The sequence below is a fragment of the Talpa europaea genome (assembly GCF_964194135.1).
Source record: "Talpa europaea genome assembly, chromosome: 4".
NCBI classification, from domain to species: Eukaryota; Metazoa; Chordata; class Mammalia; order Eulipotyphla; family Talpidae; genus Talpa; species Talpa europaea.
This window is the reverse complement of record NC_140070.1, coordinates 110,413,054-110,423,944: the sequence shown is the minus strand read 5'-3', so window position 1 is coordinate 110,423,944 and position 10,891 is coordinate 110,413,054.

Genomic DNA, 10,891 nt, shown 5'->3' with positions numbered 1-10,891 from the left:
AGTGGAGCTCATGGTGTTCTAGAACTGGCTACGAGCAATTGATGCCCCTCCACTAGCATAGCAGCACTTGGGAGCTTTGTATCCATGTCTCCTCTTCAGCAGCAGCTCAGACATGCTGAATTTATGCATATTAAAACTTGAGAAGCACCAGTTTAGAACACCAGGACAAGGACACTAGACAGTAGAGCGTGGACTTTGTTTTTTTTTTCTCTGGGCTTTATTTTCTGCACCTGCAAAAGGAAAAGGATGTACCTCTGGTCTGATATTCCTTAAAGGTTTCCTCTAGGTCACATTGCAACTGCTGCAAAGTGGAAGAGACCTGGGAGATGGATGTCAGAAAAGTGCCATCCTGCCTGGTGTGTGGCGTGTGGGTTCCTGTCTGCCTGTGCCTGATAGAGTGAGTGCCTTCTGCAATAGAGATCAAACATTGATCCTGGGTTTCCATCTTCCTCCTTGTTTCTGTAGGCGGTTAAGGAGATTAGATTGTGGCCCAGCAAGCTAGATAGAGCCTCCAGACAATTTATGCTGCTTTTATATTTATTTAGAGAGCAGGAGGCCTAGCCCAGCTCCTGCAGCATGAGGCAGTGACATGAAAATTTAAAAGGGCCGTTTCATTAATTTTGGAGGGAATTTATTGCTGACAAAAGACTGCAGTATTGATTGTCTGAAGACAGCGCTCGCCTGGTTTCCCCGGAGCTGCGGGGAGAGCCGCCCCCTCCTGCCTGCTGTCTCCTCCAGGATTTGCAGGGCGAGGGAAGCCCTTCCCGCGGGAGGGGAAGGAGGGAGCCTTTCTGGCACCAGGCCGGCCAGGGCTCTGGGCTGGGATGGCACAGCTTCCATCTGGCTGCACCGCTGCAATCTCTGAACAGGAAGGACAAATAGAGGTCGCCCAGCTCCATCCCCCGCATTGCACAGATGAGGTCCCTGCTACCAGAGAGGGCAAGCGATTTACCCACATATCAAGGCAGGAATCAGGTAGAAATCAGGTACAGTTGCATAGCTTCATCTCTTTGTATTATTTCGTGGAATTAAAACTGCTTCCTAAGTGACAGTGGCAGGATGTGCGTGGGCAGCTTTCTATGTGTTCTGTGCACAGCACTGAACTTTGTTTCTCAAAGAATGACAATAACATATTTTTACAGACTCCAAATCATGTAAAGTGGGATTTAACTTTCACATCTCTTTGAAATGTGAGTGATGGAAAGGATCTCTTGGGCATGTTAAGCTTTTAGCTACTGTGATGGATCAGGTTGTTTGCACATGGTCATCTTTGATGTCAACACCAATTTTATAAGATGGGTGTTATAATCCTCATTCATTGGGGCTTCACACAATTAAGGAAAATGCTCAAGGTTTCAGAGATTGTAAAGTAGCTGAGACAGAATTCATAATCTAGTTGTATTTTAAAAACTGTCCTTTGCACCTTTTAAGTTCAGTTTCATGGTTACCTTGTACACTTTGAACAGTTCCACACTGATTTTTGTTGTTTGGATCCTTTGTTATGGAGCTGAAGTGGTAACTGCTCTTAAACCAAGAGAGGACACTAATGTCTGTGAATTAGATCAGCTCCGTAATTATGCAATATTTTGATCTCAGAACTCAGGTGGAGGAAGAGGAGCGTAGGGAATGAGAGAGAGAGACCTGGTAGATGTGTTTTATGACAGAGGCAACTACCTTTGTTCTAATTTCCCTCTGCCAGGACAGACTCCCTCAATGCAGATGAGAAATGGGTTGACATTAGAGTTATAGTTTAACTTTTGCTTATGTACCAATCACTTTCTAGCTTTAAGATTGTACTAACTAGATCATTTAGAATGTGAGCAATTTGTCTACTCAGTGACCTTAAGATTCCTAAGATACTGCTTCTAGAGGGAATCTGAGACCTCTGTAAACTACCATACTCAAACCCTGATTTGGAAATTAGGAACTGAACCCAGAGAAGGAAGATATGTTGTAAAAGCCAGTAGCAGAGTTAACCCTTAGGGTCCTGTTGCTCAATAACCACTGTGAGTTGTCTCTGCCATAACAAGTGGCTTCCTTTCCTTATTTGTATATGCATATGCATATGATATATTTACATGTGTATATATATACCATATATATACACATTTATTTCCCCTGCCCATTTATTCCACAGACTATGAAGACTAATGACCTACCTTGAATGTGCTAAAAATAAAATAACTGAATATACTCTATAAATGCCCAACTGTAGCATTTTTAATTAGAAAAGTTAAGACAATTATAGCAAATAGGGCTGTGCTTAGAGTACAGCTGTGCCTGTATTTCCCAGTGAAGGATTTTACCAAGCAGATTGTGAAGTTGGAGATAATTAGATTTTGGAGGTTGAAGATCAGAACTGGAGGAGAGATTATCAGAACTCAGAAGTTCTAAGTGTTTTAGGAAAAACGGTCTGGTTCGACCTGAACATTAGTTAAAACAAGTTAATTGCCATAAGGTTATTTAGTGAGAAAATCTGGATAATCTGCTATTGTGTTGGGGAGTATTTCACTGGGAGTCAGAGGAATTGGGCCCTGCTGTTATGATTGTTTTGTGTGAGTCGTATTCCTCAGTGGGCCTTCATGTACTACTCTGAAGAATTAGAAATTGAGCATCGAGAGTTCTAGGAACCAATGTCAGTAACTGACCACTTCTTTAATAGTTATTTCCAGTTTTTTTTTCCAAATTTTTATTCACTCAGTGATTATTTAGTAAATATTATTTGCAGTGTGCTAGGTATTTTGCTAGTTCATGGGAACCCTGTGGTGAATAGGACACAATTCCTTCAGGAACTCAGTGCTTTGTGGGGATATTCTTAATTGTTGTGCTTTCAGGTGCTGCCTTTGTTTTAGACTGTAATTGGCTGTCCCTTTGTTTTTTTAAAGATTTATTTATTTATCCATACTGAGGTGTAAGCCAGAGGTGCAGGGAGTGGGGGAGTGGGCTAAGAGGAGTCACCAGAGAGAGTGGGGAGCAGAACAGGCAGATCTACTGAAATATACTGCTGAGGGGAGCAAAGGTTGCTCCTGGGGGTGGGATAGAACTCATGCTGTAGTGGCTTGCCATAGCTTGATAGCTCTGTCATTAACCCCTGCGCCACCAGGGAGGCTCCTACTGCCTTGTTATCCAAAGCCAGACATTGATTAATAGATCTATATTATACTGGGGAATTTAAAAGATTGGATAATTTAATAATAGAAGAGCGGCAGATCCAGGGCGTATGTATGGAAAATATGAAAGAAAAGGAAAATCCACTGATTAAATGAAGGTATATGGATTGAGCATATATGAAAGGTCCCATAAGAAACTAACAGATTTGGTTGTAAAGAAGAGATTTAGGCTAGTGTTCTTAAGTGTCAACAAAAATCCCCGTTAGAATGGCTGTGATTAGTTGACATGCAGGTTATCGTTTCCAGCTTCAGTTTTCTAGACTCAGATTCTAGGAATAGATATCAGGTTGGTGCCAGATAATAAGTACACTAGATGTTCCTTAGGCACACACTAAAGTATAAAAACTGCTGGTCTAGGTAATTGTCACATTGCTAATAATTAGAAAGAAAAATGCCATTTTATAGTATTTATGACTAAAGCAGTGATGGGTCTCATTTATGAAATTCAGAAAACCATTTTCATAATAAGCAACATAACATCCATAAATTTTCCGCTTTTAATTTGTAGAACAATTATTGATTAGAATACTAGATAATACATATACAGTTATTTTACTCTGATTTATGCATTACTATGAGAAACAATTAGAAATGAATTCCCTGAGCTCCATTTTTTCCACTCATTTAAAAAAAAATTGTATGTCCTTGGTCTATTGGGGACAAGAGAAGAGGTTAAAAAAAGAAAATGCTATACTGAAAGACAGAAAAGGGCTATGATAAATAATTTGCCTGAATATAAAGTCATATTTGTTAAAGCACAACACGTAGGCTTTTATTTCATGTGACTCTCCTGTCAAAATTATTTAATTGTGCTTAAAGAAAATTACTGGAAATGAGTAGAAATATTTCCCAAATTGAATTGCCTACACACACACACACACACACACACACAATGTAAGTACAAATAGAGAACAAATAAATTAATTTTAAAAACCATTTCTTTTAATGATTGAAAAAGCTTTCTTTTTGCTTATTTCTTAGTAAGCCAGTTCCTTATTCTTTCACAAGATGGTGCTATAAATGTGATTTCCTTTACTTTCTGAAATATAAGATGTCTTTGCTACATTTTGAATACTTGGAAGTTTTGCTGTCAAACCGTCTACTTTGTGGTTTCTGGCCAGTTAACAGTAAAGCATTTTTCAATGACTTTCTGATGACCTGTCATTGGCCAAGAGAGAATATACAGAAAATATTTTGGAGAGAAATATGACATCTACTTTATTTTCCAGGCAGGAAGCAAAATATTTACTCTGGTTGTCTGTGTATCTTGAAGTGACAAATGTCTAGTTACAATTCCTGCAAATAATAGTGTAACAAAAACATGAGTATAAAAAATTCCCACTGAGTTCTATTCATTAGGACTGAGGCCAGTTTATTATTTCTTCTTTGATTTTGTTTCCCTTTTTACAATTTGGAATTCTGTAATAAAAAAAAATGATGAAATCTATAGGAACTGAAAGCTCAGTTTGTGAAAAACTAGATTAATGTGGTACTCTGAGAATTTGTGTTTTGATGACTAAATTGTTGTGACTAGTATATCATTACTTATATTTTTGTTCATGAATATGTATGTATGTTCTGATTGTTTAATTTAGTTATGTTGAATATATTTATGAAGTCCTTTTAGGAAAAATGTTTATTCTATTATATTGAATTGTCTGTGGGAGAGACAGGCTTTGGAGTATTAGATATAATAAAATCTACAGAAAAGTCAGAATAAATGAGATTTTTTGCATTAACTTGTTTTCTTCCTCCATTTCCAAAATGGTTGTTCTTGTTTCTGTTTCTATTCTACCTAACCTCAGGAAATAAAATTCACAATGAGAATTTGTTCTTTTGTGATGGTGGTAAAGAATGCAGAGCTAACCATTTTCATCCCGTTTTTGTGTATAGGTTCATGTAGCCTTACACATCTATACCCATGTTGTTTTGTGCTCAGTAGCACAGAGCTTGACTTAGAAATTGGAATACAATAAAACTAAACCAACAACAGAATGTTTAGAACTGAAAGGAGACATAAAAATACTCTAGTTGGTTGCCTTTTGTTATATAGTAAAAAATACATATTACAACTTTGTCTTCACATCCTGGCTGAAAGCTCCTAAAACTCTTGGAATTTCCTGATAGAAGTGTCTTGTTATTCATAATGAACCCCTTTTGTCCACACCTGAGTTTATGCTAATAAAGTGACTCTTATGGGCAGCAAGATTGCTCAAATTGCCAAAAGAAAACCAATCATCTGGTTAGAGGATAAGCATTTTTAACTTCCTGTCCCCCCTTTTCTGCCTCTCCACCCCCCAGCCAGGGCAGAAAGGCTGGAGACTGAGTTTACTCACCAATGAACAACAATTTAATCAAACATATCTGTTTAATGGAAATTGGATTAAAAACTCTGAATCAACATGGCTAAGGGAATTTCAAGTTAGTAAACACATTGATGTGTTGGGAGGATGGTGTGCCCTGGAGAGGGCATGGAAGCTTCTGCATACTCCCCCAGCCCCTGGCCCAGTGCATCTCTTTTGAATAAAACTGTAATTATAAGTAAAGTGTTTTTCTGAGTTTTGTGTTATTCTACCATGTTTGAACCTGAGGGGGTGCATTGTGGGAACTCCCCCAGAATTCATAGTTGGCGGGTCTGAGGTGCAAGTATGTGGGGATCCCATTTGTGACTGGCATCGGAAGTGGAGATAGTGCTATGGAACCAAGTCCTTAACTCATGGAGTCTGCTACATCTGGCTAGTTAGTATCAGAATTAAATTGAATGTGGGGCATTCAGTTGATGTTGGAAAATTGGAGAATTGTTTCTTGTTGGAAAACCAAACACACCTATTTTCTAGTCTTCTCAATATGGTTGAAAGTTTAAAACTGAGGCTTTAAAATGGTAAGGCTTTAAAATGGTAGACCTAAAATCCTCCTGGCTGGAGACTACAGGTCTCCTTCTACTACACCTTTATTTATGTATCCACTTTGATACACTTGTAGAATTCACTTTTCTGCAGGGGGTAAATGTTAGAATGAAGGATGTTTGAGGAATTTAAAGCAGGAAGGAATTACTACCCTTTGCAACCCATCTGACACAACAGAGGAATGAGAAAATCAAATTTCAATTCTAAATCTTCAAATTGTCAATATCTTCTATGATGCCCAAAGACACTTCTAGTCAGTTCTAATTTAGGGAGAAAAATTCTCTTGTTAAAAGTGAAGTATTAAAGAGAAGAGAGGAGCTGACAATAATGCCTTTTGTTTCAATGGCATTTTGAAATGTAATTTTACTGGGCCCTACTTATTCCATCATCCAGTTTGCTATTCATAACAATAAGAGCTTAAATGGTTACATACCCTTTGATGGGTGTAAAACCAAGATTTGCGGTACATTATGATCAAATGATTTACCTAAGGTGAAGAGCTGTGAGTTTTGGACCAAGGTTGGAATCCTGGCCTTTTGACTGCACCGGGAGGATGACAAGAAAGGATCACAGTGTTTTAATTCATACCATAAGCATTGTATGGTGGGGGTCAGGAGGTGATAAGATGCAGTCTCATTCTTCAAATTGTTTAGCAAGTATAGGTAACACATGAAAGTAGAATCTCATGCAGTGTGATGATATCACAGTGGGATGCGGGTACTGAAGGAACATCATAAACAGTGATTCAAGACACCAGCAGCTTTCACCTGACCTATCTTAGTTTTCTATTTTCTTTGTTTTCTTCACTGTAATTATCTATGATCCATCTCCTCACAAAATGCAGGTTAAATCATGTCATTTCTCTTTAAAATCCTCCAAAGGCTTCCTATGACTGAGCTTACAATGAGTTTCCAACTCCTTTCCAGGGTCTATAATATTCTACAGTATCTGACCTCTGTCTTTTATTTCTGCTTTCCATATTAGCACTTTCCACTCTGTTCACAATGTTCCAAGCATATTGGCTTTCTTTGCACTTGTCAAATATAGCAAGCTTATTCCAACTAATTTCCATCTTAGGACTTTTGTGCCAAAAATATTCTGGGCCGTTTGCTTGGAATGCTCTGGGTTCATATTTTTGTCTGTTTGCTCTTTCTCTCTCATCTATTTATTTTCATCATTCAGGTCACAACTCAAATATCCCTTTTTCAGAGATGATCCCTTTTTCCTTGATGACCTTAATTACCATACCCTGCAAACCCAGCAGATGTTTATCACATCTCTTTATTTTATAGCTTTTAGACTGTTTAACATTTTCTAAAACCATTGGTTTATGTTTATCTATTCATTCTTCTCCTGCCCCATCTACTAAAATATATGTTCTCTGTGATCTGAGGACAATGCATTTCATATTGAAATTTCTATCCCCAGTGTTTAAAGTATTGCTTGGCTTACAAAAAGCACTTGATGTTTATTTTACAAATACATACATTTCACCCAGGATCGCTGGGTGAAAGTTTCAATTAGGGGCTGGCATTTTGAAGAATGAAGCTTCAGTCAGAGAGACTTTTAAGAAGAAGAGAAAACAAACAAACAAACAAAAACCCCAGGCTTGTATATTCAATCCAGAATTATATATATTTAAGGGATTATTCATCCAATCCCCAAATCTGGGGCAGAAACCCTTTTCACTGGTAAATATGCTATAGACTTTTAAAATATATTTTCCATATAGGCTTCTCATAATTTAGCTTTCTTTTACTTGAGATAGAAACTATACAACCTATTCAAATAAGGCTCTACCTACTCCCTGAAGGAGTGGCTACTGATTTCACAAGCAAGAATGTCTTGTAGAAGGGTAATCTTCTACAAGAGTGGGAATCTGATGCTCTGTTCTGCCACTGGGCTGCTCACCTCCTTTTAATGTCCTTTTTCTTCCCACCTATATGGAGGCTGGCCAGCAACATCTAGAGGCTATCACTATTGGCAGCTTTCAAGGATGATGCCTTTGTCCCTGTTTTTGAAGGAGCCCACACACTGCAATTGTACCTGCCAGGTCACCTAAGTTAAAACTAAACAGAGGGTAGAGACTATTATTCAGGCAATTCAAGTGAAATAAAGTTCTTATTGCTAGGCAATTTTGCTTCTTTCACTGCTTTGCTCTGGCTATGGGGACGGTTTGAACTAAGCATCTGAGACAGCCCATGGTACCTTTGTGGAATTACCAGCTGTTCGTCCATTTTTTCTCTTATGCCATCTGTGACTTGGTGAAGGAAAAAAAAAACTATTCTTAGGTGAATGATGGGGATGGGAGTGAGGATGATGTGAAAGTACTTGTATTCATCAGGATAGCCTATATTTCTGACTTTTCATTGATGAAGTCTGGACTTTTTATACTGTAGAAAAGCACTTTAGTTTTTGCTCCTTTTCATATTGGTCTGAAAACACTGGGCATCTTTTCAGTGTTTTTCAGAAGGTATTACTGTAATTTATTTCAAATGGTGTCTATTGGGTAATTATTCTGATCAAATCCTCATACTAGTATGGTATGGATATAGAGAGATGTATAAATGTAGATATATTTGAATCTAGAAGAAATATGACATGTGGAGGTTGTGTATTTGTAAAATTTAATTAATTGACATCATATGAGGAATTTCAAAGAGGTTAAGATCTCAAGGTGATGACTGTAAAATAATCAGCTTCAGGTTGGCAGATTAATTTAAGGTGGATCTTGAATAATAGGCTGAAGTTAAATAGGGTAACCCTGGGTTAGAAAAGCCATTTTAGACTTAAGATAGTATCTCAAGGGTGAGATAATTTGGTTCATGTTCAGAAAATTAAATAGGGTAGTTTGGCTGGAATATATGGTATCAATTCAGGGTTAAATGAAATGAATCTGGAAAGATAGAAATGAGATATTACAGAGCTCCTCAAATGATAAGAAAATGACTATCTTATTGGTTATAGGGAATCCAAGAGCTTTGAAGAGATAGTTGACATGTTTTGAGGTAATTCTGAATAGATTAATTCAGTGAACTGAAAGTCACACTAGAAGCTAAGCAGCTAGAACAGGGACAGTGAAACCACATGTAGTATTTTGCTTGGGTGCTGCTCTGGGCACATGAAGGAGAATGGAGCAGGTTGACCTATTGTCATTGGATGAGCAGATATATGTAGGTTGCTCGATTTATGGTAATTAGAGAGGGGAAAGATGTTGATATCACCAACAGAAAGGGAGAAACCATGAGATGTTAACTTGAGGTTAAAATGGTGAGTTCACACACACAAAAAAAACAAAGATTTCTGACAATTTGCTGGTGTCCCATCCTGTCCCAAAACCCTTTTTACTAGGAAATTTAGAATAGAACTCATGCAGTTTTGATGATGTGTTCTCCTGTCTGAGATTGAGCTTGCGCAGTTAATTTAGACTGTAACTCATGGGTAAATATATAGAGAAATTTCCCTAGTTTGTAATGCAGTTCTTGTCTATTCTGCTCTCTTTATCACACAGTATTAATGAAGTGGGGTATAATAAAAAAGTGTATAGGTTTTAAAGTCATGGGCCTCAATGAATTTCAGATCTGCTACTCATTATTTTGTGATCAAGACAAACTTAATGGGAACATATTTTCTATGTTTTTTTCTCCCTGAATTCTGTCTCAAGAAGACATATTCTTGAAATACCAAGATGGTCTTGCCAAAAAGCGATCTTTCTTAGACCAATTTAATAGCTGATAACTAGTTACACCAAAAGTTGGCCATATCAAAAAGCATTGCCTAATTCATAAACCTAAAGAAATCAGACTTAATGAAAACCAATTGACTAACAAAATTCCTAAACATTTTGTTATAGTCTTTGCTGTTGCAATTTGGAAAGAATATGAGGTTGGAGGGGCTGGAACATGATGCAACATAGCACTGAATTATAGTGTCTTAACTACAGATAACTACTAGGTTCATAATTTAAACTGATATATAAAGACAGCTGGGTTAGATAGGTACTTGTTCTTATGAATATTATTCAAGTACTTTGGAGTGATTTGTTAATAGTTTTGACCTGAGAACTGTATTAAATACTTAGAATTTTATCACCTGAGTGACATAATTTAAGATGAATAGTAATATTTACATTTAACAAATTATGGCTTGATTGACACTTCCTGAACTTGAAATGGAATGTCTAAGGAAATATTGACTCATATTTTGTCAAGGTGGCTAAGCATAACCATTTACTCATTTCACTGTAAAGTGTAGTTGTATATTTAATAGAAAAAGGACTAAGAAACTTCTAAGACCTTCTCGTGAATTGCTTAAAGAAATTGGGTTATTAACAAGATTTTTTTCCAACAGTGAACAGATTTTTTTTTAATTAACATTGCTCACAGCACTGTATATAATTCAGAGGTATAGTTGACATCTCTTCAGGTGTAGGTTACCTCATCACACCACCCACCACACTATGGCATCCATAGTCTTACTGCAAGGTCCATAGTTCCCCTTCCTGCTTTGTTCCTCCATTCTACAGTCATAATTCTAGGGTTTGTTTTATTATTTATTAATTTATTTGTTTTTTAAAGATTTTTTTTTTATACATACAAGAACTGGGGTATAGGCCAGAGTTATGGTGGGTGAGAGGATTCACCAGAGACAGAGTGGGGAACAGAACAGGCAGATGGACTGAAATAACACTGCTGAGGGGAGCAGTGGGTGAATCAGGAGAGGTCTGCTGCGCGATGTGTGTCACTCCCTGGCCAGGGATCGGACTCGTGCTGCAGTGGCTGTGGCGAATTTCATAGGTTGTGTCTTAACCCCTTG